We start from the raw sequence: 20,810 nt of genomic DNA, 5'->3' as shown, positions 1-20,810 counted from the left end.
CATACCAATAACAAACTTACTTGGTCTCTAAGGTGATACTGGAACGACTTTTTCTATTTTGTTTCGACTATGGCAGGCCGACGCGGCTACCTACCTGTAACTAGAACTATTCAAGGCATACACAAAGTAGTTCCTGCAATCCTGAAGTTTGCCCATCATTCTCTCAAACGAAGGGTAGAAAATCAACAAGTAAAGCCTCTTATCATTGCCTCTCTGATGCTATGAGGCATTTTAAAACACTGGGACCCAGTCAGGAAAGAAACAACAACATCTTTGTCTAGGATTGGGTTTATTTGTTGCGTTTTGGCAGGTTACTTGATTATTGCAAATCTGTTAAACGAAAGGAAGCATTTAAATCTCCCTGGCAAATTATACTTTTCAGATTAATTCTGCCGGCTTCCATCCTCTTGTGCAGTAAAGGCAAGAAGATTCAACCTGCTACATTCAGGAAAGTAGGGATTGCTAAAAGGAATGCCAGAAAAGGCCAATTGGGACAGGATGAAACCTTGCAAGGCTCCGAATAAAAGGAAATGGAAACTCATTTTCATTAAATAAGAGATGTTGCGGCTAAGGGAAGAAACAATCTGACATATGTTTGCAACAGGAGAGGGAAACCTGATTTTAAGAAATTGTATTCAATTAAAGCGATTTGGTTTGATTTGTAATAATTTGGAAAATTAATAAAAATAATTTGGGGGGGGGGAGAAAACTCATTTCCCCCCCTATCAGGACCCCCACCTACAATGTCTGAAAACCTGCATCTGGTTTGGAAGAATGGCAGATGAAGATGATGGATTTTTCGGAGCTAGCCGACCTAACCGGAAGAGTCTGCGACCAGAAGGAGGAGGAGTATCAGGAATGGATAAAATTTAATGATTACTTAGTTAAATATGTTAAGTTAAATGAACTGAAAACAGCTTGCAGATACTTAGTTGGCTTAGGATTTTATTTATGTTAAGTGATGAATTAATATGTTTAATTTCATAATGTGAAGATCTGAGGATGTTAATGTCTAAGTTAAATTTTATAAGAACTGCGATTTGGAAAACCGTTAAAAGGATAATGCCATGAAATTCAACCAAGGGGAAGCGAGGAAGTCACTTTACAATGTTACTAAGAGTAATTTTCAACTATGATTTATGTTTGTTTGTCTTATGTGTTTGTTTGTTTATAATGTTGTGAAAACCAATAAAAAAAATTTGGGGGGAAAAGAAAGAAAAAGAAAACCTGCCTCTGGAGAATGGAAAGCTCCAGGTTATTCTTTGTGGCCTCTACCACCTTTTATTCCAAATTGAGCAGGAATAACTAAAAATGCACGAATCCTAGAGGAGCGGCAAGACTTGCCCTGGGATCAACGGGGGAGCTGCGTTTATGGGGGCGCCCCTCGTTTTGCAAACCGATGGGAAGCCAGTTGAGAAACAAAAGACACCGTCGTCCCTGGGTGGGCTCGAACCACCAACCTTTCGGTTAACAGCCGAACGCGCTAACCGATTGCGCCACAGAGACCGGCTTGCGGCGGGGAAGTGCTTGCCCTGCATTGCTAACTCCGAAGCCTAGTTAAAAAAAATAAAAATAGACAACGGTTCTGGATTCGACCGCTGGAGGCGGAGTGAGATTGGAAAGGTTTGGAAGGAAACCCAGCGCGCAACACGATCTTCAGGTTGTGGCTGGTAGTGCAATGGATACTAGGCAGACTGCAGGAAAAAAATGCATGCAAAAAAATTGGTATACCATATTCTATTCTATTCTCCTTTTTCTGAATATTTTTTTTTGGGGGGGAGGTGTACATGGCTGTCTTTTTTAAAGCAATCATCGCATGCAAGAGCTGGCATTGCTGCAGATTGCAAAATCAGCTTCCTCCTCTTCAGACTGCAGAAAGAAAATACATGCAAAAAAATTGGTATACCATATTCTATTCTCCTTTTTCTGAATATTTTTTTTTGGGGGGGGGAGAGTTACATGGCTGTCTTTTTTAAAGCAATCTTCGCATGCAAGAGCTGGCATTGCTGCAGATTGCAAAATCAGCTTCCTCTTCTACAGCTGCCGTTCACGCGCCACGCACTGCGCTGGCATCGCTCTTGCAGAGATAAAGGCGCTCTCTCCACGCAAGATCCTGCTCCACGCGTGTCTTGTTGTGTCATGTGCGTGGTGGGCCAGCAGAGGGCGCGCCTCCTTCCTGCCCTTTGAACAGCATCCCTAGAACTGGCGCAATAGCAGGTCTCTATCCAGGTCTTGGTTAGCAGCGAGGAAAAACTCCTCCGCGAAGCTCAGCGTGCAAAGCCTGTTTTATAAAATCCTCTTCCATTGCTCTTTGTTCCCCAACCTTTTCTTTTCAGTTTTTCCCTGTTATTTTATTTTCATTTCCCTTATTCCTCCTTCACCACCTTTATTTTCTTTGTTTTTGTTTAAATTAGCATTTGTTGGGGATTTTCTTGTGTTGCTTTATTACCCTTGGGTGATTCTCAAAGTCTGCTCACTCTCAGAGCAAAAATATTCAAAAACAAAAAAAGTTGGGGTAGCTCAGTCGGTAGAGCATGAGAGTTTTAATCTCAGGTTCGTGTGTTCGAGCCCCACTCTGGGCAAAAAAATTTCCTGCGTTACAGGGGGGTTGGACTAGATGGTTCTCGTTGTTCCTTCCAACTCTCCCATTCTGTGTTCCTGAGTATCTGTTGACTTAGGTTATTTTCCTGTGTAGTTGCTGGCTATTATTATTATTATTATTATTATTACTATTGCATCGTGCCTTTTCGACAGCCCCCCTCCAATGTATGTTTGTTTAAATATCCTTTGCCAGTTGTGCTGTTGAACTTCTTGTTCCAGGTAGATAAATGTAGGTGGTATCTTTCTTGGAGTCCGTTTTGGTTTCGTTGGGGGGCTGTGGGAACTTGTAGCGGTGAGTTCCGGATGGTGTTAAGACTCCATCAGCCCCCAGCAGCGTGGGAACTGCAGTTCCCTAACCCGGGTTGGTATGCAAGCTTTTGTGTTACACAGAATTCTTGGTCAGGCAGAAGAGCAAAGACGGTGGAGAGGCTGTCCCTAAACTGTCAGTCTCTGCACCAGTTGAGGGTGCAGAATTAGAGCATGAAGAGTCCTTCTGGGCTGTGCCACAGACCTGGATAAAACGACTTCACTTCTCCACGCCATTATTCGGAAGCGACCTGTCTAGCCAAAGAATTTCGACCATGATCACAATTCATAAAGTGATGCGCCCAGTCTATGGAGGTGACCTGTATGTATAATCAACAACCTCAATCGGTTAGAGTCCATTGCGGGGTGTGGACATCAGATACAGACAGCCCTTTGCTTTCACTTGTCAGGCGACAGGCAGAAATTCAACGGGTGCAGCTTTTTTCCCGTTGCAGCGTGGCAAAATGTGACGCTTGTCCCCCAGGGAACAGAGCCTCTGGATCAAGATAATGTTTAAAAATAAGATTGCGGATTTAGGGGATGAAAACTTCACCCTGGTGTGGCCTGCCTTAGATTAATTCAGATCCTCTCCAACTTCTGCATCGATTCTCAACTGTTCTGCTCCTGTCGTTTTCTTACTGCACATAAAAGAGTATCATAATAACTACAATTCCAGCCTTTCAAGGTACTGTCGTTCCCCATAATCGCCTAGGAGTTATGTTTTTGTCACACTCCCTCATATTCAAAACGTCAAAAAATATCTCCCCTTGGTGGTTGCACGGAGAGTCTGCAACTTCAGAATCGTGTGCATTATGACGTTCAAAGCCACACCGAGATTACTGTGATCTTTCATCGATCAGCTCACCCAGGAGCTCTTAAAATGCACTTATTTTTGCACTTGTGTGTGTGTGTGTGTGGTTGTTATTGACAAGACCGAGGACTGGAGGACAGAAAACTGGAGACTCATTGCTGAGCTTCGGAAAATTAAGTTATTAAAACTTTGCTAGGACTCTACCTGATGTCTTTGTCCAGGGAGTTTACTTGGCAGGGATACTGGAGTGGCTTGCCGGTTCTTGCTCCAGGTGGATCATGTTTGGTGAAAACTCTCCACTATCACCTGTCCATCTTGGGTGCCCTTCATGGCATAGCTCATAGCTTCTCTGAGTTATTCGCCACGGCAAGGCAGTGATCCAGCAGAGACATCCCCTTGCCAACAAAGGTCCGTATAGTTCAAGCCATGGTTTTCCCAATAGAGATGTATGGAAGTGAGAGCTGGACCATAAAGAAGTCTGATCGCCGAAGAATGGATGCTTTAGAATTATGGTGCTGGAGGAGACTCCATTCTGAAGGAAATCAGCCCTGAGTGCTCACTGGAAGGACAGATCCTGAAGCTGAGGCTCCAATACTTTGGCCACATCATGAGAAGAGAAGACTCCCTGGAAAAGACCCTGATGTTGGGAAAGATGGAGGGCACAAGGAGAAGGGGACGACAGAGGACGAGATGGTTGGACAGCGTTCTTGAAGCTACCAGCATGAGTTTGACCAAACTGCGGGAGGCAGTGGAAGACAGGAGTGCCTGGCGTGCTCTGGTCCATGGGGTCACGAAGAGTCGGACACAACTAAACGACTAAACAACAACAGGACTCTACCACTTCGTGCTGCCGGTGTGGAGAGAAATCGCCTGTTTTAAGGGTCCGTCTGCCATCATAGGACCCCCCCCCCGAAAACAACCACTCTCAGAGAGAAAGGCTGATCCTTTTCTCCTTAGCATGCAATATTTTTCTCTGTTCCAGGAGCTGGTTTTGCAGGCAAGCGTTTTATTTTTAATGCGATACCTCTCACCAGTAAGTGGAAGTGGTACGCGTGATTCTGCTGAACGCGTGAATCGGCCAGGTTCCTTTGGGGAATGTAGTCTGAAAAGGGCTTCTGAAAGGAGCGAGGAGAGTTGAGATACCGCCCGTGGGTGTATATTATTTGAAATATGGGGCTGAGGGGAAGACACGGGGCAGAGACCTTTTCAAAAGTCTGGCTGGCAGCCCTGCTTTCATGCACATATGGCCAGCCCGAAGTTTCTCCAATGCGTCTTTTCCCAGAAAATAAAAAAGTCTACTCAAAGTTTGATAAAATAATTGACTCAATAAGGGTTATGGGGTGGATAAGATGGGTAGAATCCAGCCCTCAAAAGAGCAGAAGGCTCTCTTTTCCCACAATACCCTGTAATTGACATTAAAGTAGTCATATTTGAGGTTTTGCGCCACCGCTGATGGACTGAATCGCGCCAAAGGGTGTGCTAATTGACTTACCAATGCCAGAATGCCTGTGGTATCAACAGCTGTTTTGCGAATCCCCACTGCTCAGTAGGTAATTCTCACTCTCTCTGCACTTTCCACATTTTTTTATTTTTTGGTCTCTCACAGACCCCACCCCGACCAACGTGCATTCTGTGCCTCAGGAAAAAAACACCTTAATGCATATGGTTATATACTGTGGTCCACGAAAGTTCATGGTATAATCAATCTTCAAGGTGTGCCAATTCTCCTTGTCGCTTTTCCCTCCGAGAGGAAATCCGGTTTTATGGCCGTTCTCAATCAGAACGTCTTACACGAGTCTTCCCTTCCCCGAATCTTGAGGGTCGTGGGAATAGTATCCAAAACATTACTCCTCTTCAAAGAACTGCGCGTCTGTAGCCAAGAGAGAATTATCGCTAGCCAAGCATGTGATTGTCATGATCACGCATTTCCTCCCTCAGTCTTAGAGAAAAACAAACCCCGAAGGCACGCGTCGCTTTGTTAAAATGGTCCCCATCCTAAATCTGCGTCCCCATTTGCGTGTGGTCGTTATCAAAACCCCGGGGAGCGTCCAGACCATCTTTTACTGAGCGAAGCTGAATTTGTACCTAAAAGAGACGAGGGAGGAGATCAGCTGGTCTTTTGTGGGAGGCGGGTCGTTGTTGATAAAAAAGCTTAGGAAATTGCATCTAGAGACATTTGTTGTTTAGTCCTTTAGTCGTGTCCGACTCTTCGTGACCCCATGGACCAGAGCACGCCAGGCACTCCTGTCTTCCACTGCCTCCCGCAGTTTGGTCAAACTCATGCTGGTAGCTTTGAGGGTCTTTTCCAGGGAGTCTTCTCTTCTCATGAGGTGGCCAAAGTATTGGAGCCTCAGCTTCAGGATCTGTCCTTCCAGTGAGCACTCAGGGCTGATTTCCTTCAGAATTGATCGGTTTGATCTTCTTGCAGTCCATGGGACTCTCAAAAGTCTCCTCCAGCACCACAATTCAAAAGCATCCATTCTTCGTCGATCAGCCTTCTTTATGGTCCAGCTCTCACTTCCATACATCACTACTGGGAAAACCATAGATTTAACTATACTGACCTTTGTCGGCAAGGGGGTGTCTCTGCTTTTTAAGATGCATCTAGAGACATACATTCTCCTATTTTTCCTTTATCTTCCTATTCCTATCAATAAACCTCTGAGTTGTATTTGTGTGAGACAAGAGCTCAGCTTATTCACACAGTATAGACAAACACGTAAGTGAGAAGAAGGTTAGTCTGAAGTATGCAGGATATTTTAGCTGGTTGAACGCTTGTCGAGATCCACACCTCATTTGTGGTTTCCATTCACATATACTGGGTTGTGTGTGTGTGTAAAGACAGGAGACTGCGTTGGGCTGCACTTTTGTGCTCCGCTCTCTTGGGAGTAAGCCAGTTCAAAGGAACTTACTTCCCAATAGCCTTGTGCCGCGCATTCTGTTGCAAGCGAGCAAGCTTCCAAGTTACACAGCATTCTTCGCTGTGAAAGCGCTGTGCGGTGAGGCGCACCCAGATGTTGACTTCCGAAATCATTTCCTCCCACCCACTCTACTCAGCACAATTTTAATGGCATTCAGGTGCGCAACTGCTCCTCGTGCCACGCCCCTCTGCATCATTTGCCCTTTTAAATTTAGCAACATCCCCTGGTGCCCCTATTTGAGGCTTTTCACCGCTTTCAGTCCTAGAGACTGAGATGGGTGTAAAATGCAAAGGGCTTGTGGGTGCCAGACGGGAGATCAGCGCCCCCGCAAGGCCACCACAAGCAAGACGCCTACTCTAGAGTAAGTGCCACCAAACCACAGCCAAAGGAAGTCGGACCCACCGGTTTCAGCACTTTCTTCCAGGAATCAGGTTAAGTCAAGCGGAGGTGTTTTGGGTTTTTAAGATGCTGTCTAGGTTTGGCATTGCTTTTCTCCCAAGAAGCAGGCTCCTAGGGGTCGCCAACGTGGGAAGGTCGCCCACCTAGGAGAAGGAAGACCCTGATCCTTAACCTCTGCTGCCTTACCGGGTATCTTGGGAAGAAGAAAAGGCAAACGCTACTCATATCCGGAGTGGAGTCCCTAAGACGGTTGCATGGCGCCTTGTACGCCTCCTTCGGCAACTCCTGTAGCCAGGCTGGTGCCAAATATATTGCTGTGCTTGCCTTTGGACCACATCAGTGAGGCTGAGGGAGAAGGGCGTCTTTTTGCCTGGGCACCCCAGTACCTCCGTATCCACCGCCCAGACTTGCGCCCCAAGGAGATGCTGTTAGTACAAATTGCAACGACTTCTCTCCCGAAGGCGCGCTCCATTGTCTCTCCAGTACCTTGGGGAAGGACTGCTCCCAATTTGCTCCGGATCCTGAACAGGCAGATAGATGTGGTTCTGCAGTTTTCGGGGATGCAGACTGTACCAGAGACCCCCCCACCCCAACTGCAAACTAGTGTCTCACCCCTGTCTTGCTACTGGACTCCGGTGCGTGCATTAAATCCAGGCGCTTCGCATATTCTTCCCCTCCAAAGACTTCGCTTCTATTGCGCCCTCCCAAATTATTTCACCACCTTATTTTCCCCCACTGTTGCTGCAGCCCCTGGCACCTGCCCGATGGGCTATCGCACCTCCTCGCAGACACCCCTCTTCCTTCCGTCTCCATCCTAAAAATGCTCTGCTAGGACGCGAGGTCAAGTTGAAGCGGCGATTCGCTAATTCGCCGCTCGATCCGGATTAGGCGCGCGTTGGTTTCTTTCTGGACTGCCACGAGTTTAGGCTCTCCAAAGGATCCGGCGACGTTGGCGACGACCTTGTGGCTTCGGATCCTCACCTCTGTGGATGGGAAGCTGGAACGCTCCACTTAATCCGTGGTTCACCGCTTGCTAAAAATCCGGATCAAAAAATTTATCGCGTGTCATCTTCCTTCCCTGCCGGTTCCTGTGCCCCGTACCGATTTACAAGCCTGCCTGAACCAGGATTAACTCATTCCGCAGTAACCACCCCCTCCTCCTATTTCTGATGGCAGCATAGACACGAGAGCGACCCAGAGGGTTCACACGTGACGGCCACCACGCCATCGCGATTCCTAGGGATTCTCATCGTCTGTCCGCAAATAAATGTGCTTGCAAGAAAGCTGGGATATATGCGATCGGGCTTTTTAGTTACTAGCGCTTAAGAGCTGCGCGCTGGCCGCGAGGAAGTGGCTTTTGTAGGCAATCTGGAGCGGCCACCTTCACTTTTTATGCCCCTGTCCTCAGTCAGAGAGCTTAAGCTTTCGTGAACACGGGTGCCACACAAAAAATCGCTTGGTCTATAACTGGTGGGAGAAAACTCCTGGATGACATTGCTGCAGATTATGCCCACTGCTACCTCTCCGGAATGGACCTTGTAGGTCATCTGTCATGGATATATTAGCTGAGATCCCTGCATTGCAGGGGGTGTGTGGACTAGATGACTCGAGGGTTCCCTTCCCATTCTACGATTCTGTGACTTTAAACCGGTGGCGCCACTGAAGAACACGCCCTTCTCCAGCAAAGTCTCACTCCCCACTGGGGGAACCACCTAAGAGGTAAAGTGCATGTGGAAAAGGACATCTCAGAAAGATCTAACATTGCGAAGCAAATCAGGGCTTCGAATCTCCCTCCATAGAAAAAGTTAAAGTATTTTAGAAACAATCGACACCCCACCGGCTCACCCCTCCCCAAAAATATTTCCTTGGTGCAAATCCCACCTTGGGCATGGGCGACGTCTCCGAGAGAAGCGTGCTTGAAAACACGCGGGGGAAGCAGGCAGCTTCTATATGGAGTCCAGTTTGTCTTGTTTAGTCACGAAACGGTTGGTAGTTAAAGTTTACTGGCTGCAATGCACCCTCTGATTTAGGTCTTTTTGTTTTAATCTTAGTTTTGACGCCCTGCGTTTTAATTCACACGCTCTTTGTAAAAAAGTGGGTCATTCCTCGCTGTAAAACAGAAACAAAAAGCTGTAATTTTTTTAAAAAAAACAACAACAAAGCTGCTTTTCCATTATCTTTTTGCACGCGTCTTTAATTGGTTCTTTGGGATTCGTTATACAGATTGCAAACATTTAGCGAACTCTTTATTCTGTGGGGAAAGGAGGACGTTAGCCCTTCCTTGGTGTCCGAAAGAAAGTGCCTGGTACAAGTCACGGTTATAAAGTAACACATACACACACAAATACTTACACCTGGGAGAAGAAATATAATTCTCGTTTTCAGATTGTCCATAGTCTCTCTCTCTCTCTCTCTCTCTCTCTCCCCCTTTCCCAAGTTCTGAATTTTAAGGGCTGCATCGAACTGCGTCGTGGATTTGAAGCCGACTCCTGTTTAGAATTCGAATTCTTTTATACACGTGACAATTCCTCAAGCCTCCAACCAGTGCACGCCTTCTTCTTGGAAGGATCACAGATTTAGGCATCTCCCCCCGTAGCTCGTGGAAGAGCAGAAAATCGGAGAACTGCAGTATGGTCCTTTTGTATATTCCAGAGATCAAACACCAGGGTTGTTGTTTTTTTAATTAAACTTTTTTTTGTAGGGGGTGTGTGCGCGCCTGTCCTTTTTGCCTGCACCGGTTGTCTTTTCCACTTTCCCTCCTGCGCGTCTTTCCTCCCAGCAATAAAAGACTCCGGGCCGACCGTGTGTGTGTGTGTTTCTGGGTGTGTGTGTCTTGTGTGTGTGTTTGTGTCAAACGGTCCCCCAAGCCGTCGCTTTTGTTCCCCGCGCGATCGCAGGCTTTTCTCTTCCAAATCGTGGAAGTACTTCGATCGACGCGTTTTTGTGTGTGTGCTTTCCTTTTTGCTTTTGAACGGGTGGCAAGGTTGTTTTTGTATTCTCTGGATGCGAAGTCTGTCTGTCTGGAGACAGAGGCGGAAGGGAAACCCGCACATTTTCCTCCCCCCTCTCTCTCCCCCCACCCCACCCCCAGATCCCGAGTCTCTCCACCTCCTCATTTATTTATTTCCAGGGACTTCGCTCTTTTACAAACACCCCTGAAGGAACGAAATCACGTGAGGCTCCCAAAAGGGGGCGGGGCTTTTTGTCCGGAGGAAAAGAGGTGGGGGGGGGAGGGGGAGGAAGAGGAGGAGGAGGGGGAAGGGCCATTTTGTAGATTTCTCCCTCCCTCCCTCTTTCTGTAGCCCGGCAGAAAGAGAGAGAGAGAGAGGAGAGAGATACGGCTGGCCAGAGAATCTCTCTGCCTCTGGAGAGAGAGAGAGATTTATCTATACTGTATATATTTATATGTATATATTTAAACATTCCAGTCTGATCAGTGTAAGTGGGGCGAAAAGGGGGGGCGGCGTCGGTTCCTCCCCCCTTTGCTTCTCCTCTCTCTCTTTTCTCTCTCCCCATCCGGTCTTTCGCTGCCTCCGTGCGCCCCTCTAGAAAGGATCCGGGGATCAGGTAGGGCTGTTATACTTTCCCCCTCCGAAATCTATGTGTGTGTGTGTCCCTTTTTTAAAAATTAGCATTATTTGCTCCCGGGAACTCCCCCGCTTGCTTTCCCCTGGCGCCTTTTCCCTCCTTTCCCTTTGTCACTCCTTCTCTCTCTCTCTTTCCCTCTCCTCTTTTCCTTCTCTCCCCCCCCCCTCACCCTGCCTGGCTTTCAAGATGGCCGATCTTTTCTCTCTCTCTTTTTCTCTCTCTCTCTCTCTCTCGAAATTTTGCCAGCCCTCTCCGGCTCCGAGGAGCCCGCCTTTGTTGTTGTTGTTGTGGCCGCGGGTCGCTTTTCCCCTTCCCCAAATCGCGAAAGGGGGGTACCTCCGGAGGCTCTCCAAAAAGGTCTCCTCGGGGTTCCCCCTTTGGAAAGCTCAGCTCCGCCCCCCGGGACCCCCTTTCCCTTGTGTGTGAGTGTGTGTTTGCGCGTCTGCGTCCCCCCCTTCGCAACTCAGGAAGCCGGCGGCCAGCGTGGCTCCCTTCGCCGGCCCAGGGCTGCCTCTCCTCGGCTGCTGCAGCCACCAGCTCCGGCTTCCCCGGAGAGGCCTTTACCGCTTCGCTTGTGCGTCTGGGGCGTGTGGGTATGGTTTTTGTGTGTGTTTGGGTGTGCGCGCAAACGGCGATCGAGGTTTTGACAGCCAGCATCTTGCAGGCCGCGGTGGAAATAAGACTCTCCTCTGGTGTGGAGCTCGAGAGATCCACTCCTTTGGATCTCTCGAGAGATCCAAATGTCAGGCGATCCAGGGAGCCCCAAAGAGAAATGCGCACGCAATGGCTCCTTCGGGCGCGCAGCTGCAGCAGCAGGCCCGGGTGATTTGGAGAGAAAACTGGGATTTATATTGTAAAAATAAATATATATATAATTTAAAAAGGGGGGGGGGGAAGAACCACAACATGGCGCGCAGGATGTTGTGGAGAGCGTTGTTGGTCTGGTGTGTGTGTGTGTGTGTGTGTGTGTGTGTGTGTGTGTGTGTATAAATGGTAGGGGGAAAGGGACATATTTCTTCTGCTTTGTGTTTCAACCAGCAAGGTGAGGGCGGTGATGATGCTTCCTTTGGTCTCAAACCGGAGGGGGTTTAAAAGTCTGATTTGGGGAACTCTAGAGCCAGAAAAGGGGTGTGTGTGTTTCTGTCATTCCCCCAAATCACATGGGAATATGGTTGTGGTGTTTTTGCGGTGTGTGTGTGTGTGGGGGGGTGAGGTTCGACAACATAGTTGTTTCCAAATGCGGGGAGGGGGTTGGGAAAGCTGATCGGGCTTGGGGCAGTTTGAGGCTGGAGATGCCGAAGCAACATTTGCTGATATTATTATTATTATTATGGTTGGCTGTCGCGATGTTTGGCGAGTGGACGAAATAAGGGAAGTAGGTGGAATATTTTTTTTTTTTTTGTGTGTGTAAAATATGAATGAGAGAACAGCTGTAGTGGAAAAGCCATATCACTACATATTTTTCACTGTGTGGCTACATAAATAAGAGCAGAATCCTATGGATGCCTGCTAGGAACACTACAGGGTTTAATGGGGCGCTACGTATGTTTAGAACAACACCCTAAACTTCCCCCATCTACCTCCATTACTGCCTTTCTTTTCCCTTTTAAAAGACACCTGGTGGTAATTTAATTAGCCAGTTGCTCTTGACGCCCTTGCAAAAATAGGATGCAATGTCAGAACAGACATGAGGGTGGACTTTCAGAAAAGTACCTTCTCCTACTCTCAGTTTGCGATGGTTCATTCATTTCTGCCCCACTAAGGATGGGGGGGAGGAACCTCTCCTTGGTCACCGGATCAAAATCGTATTTCCCTCCAAAATTCTGATTTCTTCTTTGTAAGCCCCTTCAAAGCAACTTCTGGTATGTAGCTCCAGAATTCGAGGAAGGAAGGCGTCTCATAAAAGCAGACACCGTGTTGGTATTTTCTAGAGTGCAGGGAGAAAGTACCTTTCTGGACTTTGCATTCCGTATTAGCTTCTAGAATGCAAGGAGAAAAGGATTGCCACCACCTCTTTATTTTACTCCAGAGTGGAAAAGACACCGTTTTCAATGTGGGCCTTTAGACGGAAGAAGTGGCCTTCCTTCCAAGTATTTGCCTCTTAAATTCTGGGAATCCGGAACGGGGATTTAAAAAAACGGGAGGTTCTAGGATGCAAGGAAATGTCCGGGGAAAATTAAGGGTTGGATTTCCATTTGTCTATTTTGCTGGAGGTTTCATGGACAGGTTTTGCTCCAAGCTTTTATATAGAACATTCCCCTCTAGAATTCCAAGATAAGTTTCTAGAGAACTCGAGATAGGGCTAAGATCCAGATAAAGTTCAGCACTGCTCATTGTCTGTTAAAAATGCTTAATTTATTGGTTGGACCTTTTTTAAAATAGAGATGCTTCTGCCTCCAGAGTCTAAAGAGATCCACTTTCAACCTTCCTCGTGCCTTGTTTCATTTTTCTACCTTTAAATGTCGGGAATTATTGGCTTAAAAATATTAATTAATAATTCCCCGCCTTCAGATGGCTTGAAAGTCCTTCACGAAAGTGGTAGCAAGGGGAATAGGAGGAGAGGCTGTATTATTCCTCCTTTATTATCTCCCTTTCCTCTGTTCTCGGACAAGGTCATTCTCCCAATGTCTCCTGATGCCTGCACGTCCTTCTTAACGCTAACCTTGCAGTGTAGGCCACCCAAGCAGAGAGAGAAAGGCTGGTGTTCTTGCGTTTAGGCGGAGCAAAGCTTGTGCGTTTTTCTCTGCTTTGCCGTTGTGTTAGCGCGACGAGGATGGAGCGTCAAGTCCAGATCTTAGGTTATAGACTGGGCTTTGTCGTTGAAAAGAGAATTCCTGCATTGCAAGGGGGTTGGACTAGATGACCGGGGGGTCCCTCCCAAAGCTGCAATTCTATGAGAAGGATGGAGTGAACGATCAGTTCAAAGCGCTGTCCTGGAAGCGGAGCTTCTTCGTCTCTCTGCCGGTGGGTTTCACCCTCCAAGCGGCCCCCTCTGCGCGTCTCAGCTCCCAGAAGTTGCCCAGTGGTAGGGTTTGGGTAGCCCAGGGTACCTGGCGCTCCCGCTTCGCTTTCTGCGCTTCCCAAGAGGCATCTGGTTCGGCTGGGCTCGATGGTGGGTCTTCTTTGGTCGGATCCAGCAGAGGTCTTCTCAAGTTGCCTTATGAAGGTGTTTGGATGGTGGTGGGGACGGGACAATGTGCGCATCTTCTGCCTACGCTTAAGATCGCGCACCGTCGGCTGATGGCGAAAGGGTCGCCGTTTCCCCTGCGCAGAGGCCGGGTGAATCCTAAGCGCCTTCCTGCCCTGGCCTTGGGCCGCGCAAGAGCGTTTCCCGCAGGATCGCGCGCTCTTATTCCAAGTGGTGCTTGCTGGAGCGCCCGTGGCAGCGCAATCCTATGCACAGCATTACGCAGAAGTAAGTACAAATGGGCTTACTCCCAGGCCAGAGTGACATAAAGGATACCAGCCCAGGGCTCCCCTCCTTCCTCTACCCATTGACCTGGGAGTAAGTCGCACTGCGCACAGGGAGATTTACTAATGAGGAAACTGGCCAGGATCGCGCTGAAAGCAGCCACCCCCTTGCCCAGGAGAGAGGCGAGGGTCGGAGCTGATTTTGGCTTGGCTCTTTTCCTGCTCTTTGGACTGGCGTGTGTTTAAATCGGCGCCGAGACCCAGTCTTGCTGGCAGTGGGGTGGGTGGGTGGGAGGTTTGTTGTGTCTCGCTGGCGGTTTGCTGAGTCTTGCTTGGGGTTTTTGTTGCGTCTTGCTGGCGGTTTGTTGTGTCTGCTTTGGAGAGCGAGTTGCCTTTTGAACCCACGTGGGATCGAGAGCTGCAGGGAATCCCCTTGGGCTGGAGGGAGATCGCTTCTGAGAGCGCGTGCAATGGGGCTGGGGTGGCGCGCGTCCCCGCTGCAGAAAGGCTAGGATTTTAGGATCTCTCTCTCTTGCCTTCAGAAGGGAAGCATCCGACGCAGGTATTTGCCCTGCTCCCCGGAGGTCAAGGCCCAATACAGGCGTAACTCCCAAGTAAATCTCTTTCCGGATTGCAATTTTTTATAGTCTCAAATCCCACCCCATCCTTTGAAAACATTATTCCACTTTGACTTGGGATTTTTTTAGAGGTGTTGCAAAGATGTAGCCAAAGTTAGGCGTTTTAAAACACCCCATTGACTTCAGTGGGAGCGTATTCCTTTTTTTGTTTTGAAGATTTATACGCCGCTTTTCGATGGAGTGATGGCATGCGAAGAAACGCAAGTGGCTGGGGCTGCGCAGGCTGGTGTACATGTTCGTGGCTAAGGCATCAACAGGGAATATCCCAATAGCTTTGATTCAGGGCTAAAGGACATGGGTTTTGCGGATAGGTATTCTGTTCTAGGTTCTCAATTGGCCTTCAGCTTGGACAACAAATCCCAGTGCTCCAGAAAACCGGGAGGGCTTGAATGGAGAGCGCAAGCTTAGCAGTGGATCTGGAGATGTAACGAACACCCGGATCTGTTTCCTTCGCCGAATTCTAGAAGCTAATAAAATGAAGGGACTGTCCTTGAATTTCTGTGTGGTGCACAGAAAGCCGGCCTCTTCCCAGCGCAGAAATCAATAAGAAGATCTCGAGAAATAGATTGATGTACAAGAATAGGGGCTGCGTCGTGCAGAAATCAGTAGACTCTGGAATGGACGGGTTCTAGACTGGATTATTGGATGCTAAAGAAACATTGGGGGGGGGGCGTGGAGTGTTTGGCACTCTTGCCTGGTGAAATATTACATGCACTCTCCGGGAAACCTCGGAACTTGTTTCAAAGGGCCCTTCTCGGGTCCCTGAGCATATGGAGCAATGAAGAGTGGCTCTGAGCACATGCAGAGTGCCCCTTAACTATTGAGTAATCGCTGTCCGCATACATCTTAGAGGAAAATGTCTGAAACCCTGGCCAATTTTTTAAAAAACAAACCAGCAACAACTAGGCAAGTGACCAGGAGGCATTAATAAACCATCTGAAAGATCCTTTCGCTCCACCCGTTTGTTTTCTCGTTTATTTAGGGATCTAAGTATTATATATTTCGGAAACGGCTTGGTGTGCGAGATGGTGGTCCTCAGATTTCTGGAGGCTTGCCTTGAAGTTTGGGGGCTGCGGGAGAGAGAGACAGGAGGCGTTGCCCTAAATTTACAGATCTGAATCTAAGCTCGGTATAGTTCCTTAGCTTGCCCCTCCAGATCCGGCCCCGATGATGGGAACTGTATTCCAAACCACCTGGAAGAGGCACCAGGTTGACGCAAAAATAGTAGTAACCTTGACTGGGATTAGAGAGAAGAGTTTCCGGGCTTCGGGGAAGTCGGAGCCCCGGGGTAAATTTTAAAATAAAAGAAGGATTAAAGAAATGTGAATGCTAACCTTTATATTGGGGAAGAGGCCAATGTATTTAGGATGCAATTCGGTGCAAGGGGTAGGACATCTTGGAGCCGTTGTTGCGCAGCGCAATCCTATGCCTCTCTACTCAGAGGTAAGCCGGAATGCGTTCAGGCCCTCTTTGCATAGGATGGGAGCGCGACAACCCGGATTGCAGCCAGGGCTGGTTACAGTCTCTTGCACACTTACATGCGGGGAAGCCCCATTGCTGGGTCCCCTCCCCTTTGAAATAGACCTTCGTAGGATCTGCTCCGCCTCAAGCGCTGCGCTGTTGTTTTGAAGGTCCCTCCGTTTCCTCACTTCCTGGTTGGTTGCATCCAGCAAAACAGGCTTTCCAAAGTTTGCAGGCTTAGAGAAGGAGGCTGCCTCCCGCCCATTCACCCGGGAGAAACCCTTGCTATTTATTTTATCTGAAGGTTGCCTTTCAGAGCAAAACCCCACTTTCTTTAAACTCAGCCGGACGTGCTTCGGAGCGGGGGTGCCAATTTGAATAAAATATTGTGGGCGCCCAGGTAAGCCCCGCACCGCACAATCGATCGCATGATGCAATGCACACACACCATTTGAAGGGGGATGCCCATCAACTTTGTGGGGGCCGGGCCCCCTCAGATATTTTATTGTGGGGGTTGAAGTCGGCTCCTGTGCTTCGGAATCCACAGCTGCGCGCTGTCTGGCAGCGTTTTCCGACCGATCCTGTCCTTTTTTAAGCAAATAAATAAATGCCCAAATGGAGCCCCTTTGAAGGGTCTTGCTCCTTTAACAGTTGCAGGAAGGCGCGATCCGTCTTCAGCTGCCAAATTCTGCAAATGTATTCGTTGAATGTATAGCTTGGCTGTGGAGCTCACCGGACCCAGATCTGTTCAGCTTCTGCAATGTTACAAGATGACAATGGACTGCAACCATCATCCTTGCCCATTGGCCGCGCTTGGTTGGGGATGCTGAGAGCTGGGGGTCCAATATCTGACTCGGTGGGGGCAGAGATTTCTAGTCCCTAGCGGTGCAATGATAAAGGGAACTATCTTAAAGTAGTTCCTTTATCACATGAGTTTTCGATTCATTGGGGGGGGGGGGGAAGAAGGCAAGGGGTTGCAAGGACGCCCCCCACGGACCACTCCAGTTAGGAGAGATTCAGGTTTTGAGTGACCCCAACATTAAATGGAAATTTAAAATATGAAGCATGGTTTATTTGTATGTAAAGGCCGCCATCATGAATAGGACTGCCTTCTCCCAAAAGAGGTGTAGAATGGGAACATCAGTAGCTCGAAGGGGCCTAGAGAAACTCCCTCTGCCCATCTTTGCGCCCCCCGCCCTATCCCCAGCACCCACTATTTTGTCTGGCGCCGCCGCTGGATATTTTCTCGAAGCGCTGAGTTTCGTTTTCATAGGGAGTGGTTTTAGTAGAGTAGAGAGTGCGTCTGAGCACGTGCAGAAGGCCTTTCCTTTCAGGGCCCGTGTAACCAGCTCTTCCTTGATCGTAGCGCATCAAGGATTAGGATTGGACCCAAGACGGACGATCCAACTTTGGGGAAGCTTGAGCACTCTTTGGGGCGGCAGGGGGGTGAGGAGGGAAGCCGTTTTTTAAACGAAAATTGACCACTGGCAAGACCGGCACCTCCATTGCTCTTGTCCTCTGGGGAGCATAAAATCTGCGATGGTGGCCTGTTTCCAAAAATGTATTGGTTTTCCCCGACACACGCACCGATTTCATTTTTTTTTTTTTTTTTTTGCCTGTGTAGGATTTTGGTCTTCTTGGTTTCTAATCTTGAGCCGTTTGCCTGTTTCAGGAGCTAAATAATTTAATGCAAAGTAGGTGAAAGGGGCTGTCCGGCGATATTTCACGTTGAAAAGTCCCTTTGATTTCAAAGGAGAGAGCTCGATCTTCTGTAAATCGGAAGAAAACCCAAGTCTGTTGAATGGGACGTTAAGCGGAAACCTAAGCAGGCTTGCTCAGAAGTAAGCCCCACTGAGCTGAATAGGAGTTGCTTTGCAGGCTTCCTTTGGGGGGTAACAAATCTGCAGCAAAATCCCCTACCTGGAGGTGCGGGGAAGCCAGTGTGGTGTAGCGGTTAGTGCGCTAGCCTAGGAGCCAGGAGATCCGGGTTTCGATCCCCATTCGCCCATGAAGCTCGCTGCGTGACCCTGGAGCTGCTACAATCTTTCAGTTTAACCAGATTTACAAAGTTGCTGTGCGGATAAAATGGGGAGGGGGAGAACCAAGCGCCTTGCAAGAAAAGCCGGGTATAAATGTAAATAAATGTAATAATAATAATAATGGCAAGCATATACTTTTCGCATTGGAACACGAGGAATTCCTAGAGCAGTTGTGTGCATGTCTATTTAAAAGTGAAGGCAGCGAGTTCAATCGGTTACGTATACCTTGTTAAGCCTGTACAGGATTGCATTTCTTAAAAGTGCATAACTCTGGCTGAGTTGTCAGGGAAGTCCCGGCCCAGGCGAGGTTTGTGAGAAGGCGCGCCAGCTTTCAGGCTCTGCAGAGCTCTTCTTCAGGCATTCTGTACCTGTTTCCCTTGCTAGTGCTCCTGCGCTTTCGGCAGTACTTGCGCAGGAGACAGGAGCACATCAGGTGGAAGGAAGCTTTCTTCAGTTCTTACTCTTCCTGACAAAATTCCTTCCCTCTAAAGCATTTGGGGAGCGGAAGTAAATGAACAACACGCGCTCCCTCAAATCAGGGTGCACAACTAAGGTTTACCACCATGCAGTGTAACTCCTAAACCAACGAGACGCATCCACGCACCCAAACATGTGTACAAGGGACCATTTAAAGGAGCCCGATTTATTAAATAAATATCCTGTGCACATAATTACAGTAGAACCTCTGTACTCCGGCGCGCAAGTGTGGCCAGTAGGTCATGCTTCCGGGTAAGCGTGCGTAAAATTGCGTTGTTTGGATCCGTTTTGCTGATCAAGTGAGATCCTGCTGAGATTCACCCTTTGCAGGGGTAGCAGGCGAGACCTCTCTGCCCATTTTACTGTATTGGGAAGCAAATCCCATTGCCTCCTCTCCGATGGGACTTTTCCCCCTGCCCGGGAAAGTGGGCGTGAGATGGTTTGCAAACTCGAGTGGGTCGCGTCCGTCAAAGGCTGGCTTGATGAGTTGAGGTCGCCTGATTCTTAGCTAGCCAAAAGTGACAAAGAAAAGGCCATTTTGATCACCGATAAGAGAGAGAGAAAGGGACAGAGAAAAGTCGATTGATTTTAAGCTGCTCCACAGCCCATTCAACAAAAGAATCTTGCCAGAAAATAAGATGGGAATGCGTTCTCAGGTTTACGCGTAAAAGGATAGTTTAGCCTGAGTTTGTTGCTCGTCTGGCTTTCTAAACGCTAAAGCAAGTCACAAGTTTCATAAGAGACCATTCTGTTCAGCTTCCCATCCAACTCCTTTCTCTTGCGCTGCAGCTAAAATCTCTCCACACTCCCTGGGTCCGGGTTGTAAAACAGCCTTGTTACTTGGATTTCCTTTCTTTCCAAAGGGGGAAAAAATGCTTCTGAGATCCCATCTCAACAAATTGTCCCCAAGATACTGAAATGCGATTAGGCTGTAAATTTCAAGGTTCCTTTAGATGCAGGTTCTCAGCCTGATGCGCTTCTAGTTAGAAGCAAACCCCTTTAAGTTCAGTGGGGTTTTGCCTCCAGGTAAGTATGCATATAGGATTTCAGCCTTTAAGCGAAAGCACTGCTGGGAGTTGTGCAAAAGCCTAAGCAATAATTTGGGAGGTTTTGGCTACACATCTGTGCAAATATTTTTCCTGGTTCCTTAGCAAGTTGGGCGAGGGGAGGGGAACCTGATGCTCTCAGTGACCTAAGAGTAAAACAGCAGGTTGGGGAGAAAAAGAGCAGCAATGGATGGCTGCCTCTCAGCCCAGGGGTGTTGATTCACGGGTCATTGATATGTCTAGCCAAAGGCTGTTTGATCTATCCATCTCCATGCTGGAAGGTCGCGTGGGCTGAAGCACATCTGAAAACTACAAAACGGGAAGGCTGAGGAAATGGGAAAGGTGGTTCATTTTATATTATATTATATTATATTATTTTATTTTATTATTTGCACACCACAGGATGGGTGGGGAGGACGCTCTGGGCTTTTCACCTGCACTTTTGTAAAATACATTCCTATCTCAAATTGTCTGTGCAATCAGTTCTCTGGAATTATCCACTCATCCCTCAATCTGATAAATTTATTTCTTTATGTCTGTCTCTTTTCCACAGCCCCATTTTCCACAGTTTTTTTTTTCCTGTGTGCAAAGGATCTGTTTGATTACTTTAAGATGGGAGGATCACTTGTAGTTTATAACCTTGTGTGTGTGTGTGTGTCTGAAGAAACAAATTAACTCCACATCCCAATAATAGACTGGGTGGGAAATCAGCCAAGCTCCTTGTTTTTCCTCCTCTCTTTTGTCTGGAATGAGATTAGCCCTTCCTTAAATATTGCCTATATATTCTCATCCTTGATCCAGGATATGCTGTCTTCGGCCCTGCAGATGTTGCTGGACTCCAACTCCCATCAGCTCCAGCCAGCATGGGATGATGGGAGTTGTAGTCCAGCAACATCTGTGTGGAATAACAGTGGAGATACATCTTAAATGCATTACAGTAAGCCTGCAATTTTTTCAGGGGGTTACGTTCCAGGGATTGCACCTAAAGCAAACATTGTGCATACAGTGGTACCTCAGGTTACATACGCTTCAGGTTACAGACTCTGCTAACCCTGAAATAGTACCTTGGGTTAAGAAATTTGCTTCAGGGTGAGAACAAAAATCGTGCTCCG

The 20,810-nt window shown here is 47.9% G+C and overlaps 1 protein-coding gene and 1 long non-coding RNA gene across 4 annotated transcripts in view; one reads left to right on the top strand and one right to left on the bottom strand.

Annotated features, from left to right (window-relative positions):
• The window catches only part of LOC310830354, a 44,856-nt gene that overhangs the window by 18,668 nt on the left and 5,378 nt on the right, over positions 1 to 20,810 (bottom strand). The gene's annotated exons all lie outside the window — the stretch shown is intronic.
• The window catches only part of PCGF2 (polycomb group ring finger 2), a 39,390-nt gene continuing 28,903 nt past the window's right edge, over positions 10,324 to 20,810 (top strand). Inside the window, exon 1 of one of the 3 annotated variants that reach the window (XM_083709702.1) lies at positions 10,324 to 10,605. The gene's annotated coding sequence lies outside the window, so the exon portion shown is untranslated. The remainder of the gene's footprint in view (positions 10,606 to 20,810) is intronic. The other 2 variants (XM_083709705.1, XM_083709704.1) reach the window with 2 other exon arrangements.

Source organism: Podarcis gaigeae (assembly GCF_964106915.1).
Source record: "Podarcis gaigeae genome assembly, chromosome: 13".
NCBI classification, from domain to species: Eukaryota; Metazoa; Chordata; class Lepidosauria; order Squamata; family Lacertidae; genus Podarcis; species Podarcis gaigeae.
This window is presented reverse-complemented; position numbering and strand designations above follow the sequence as displayed.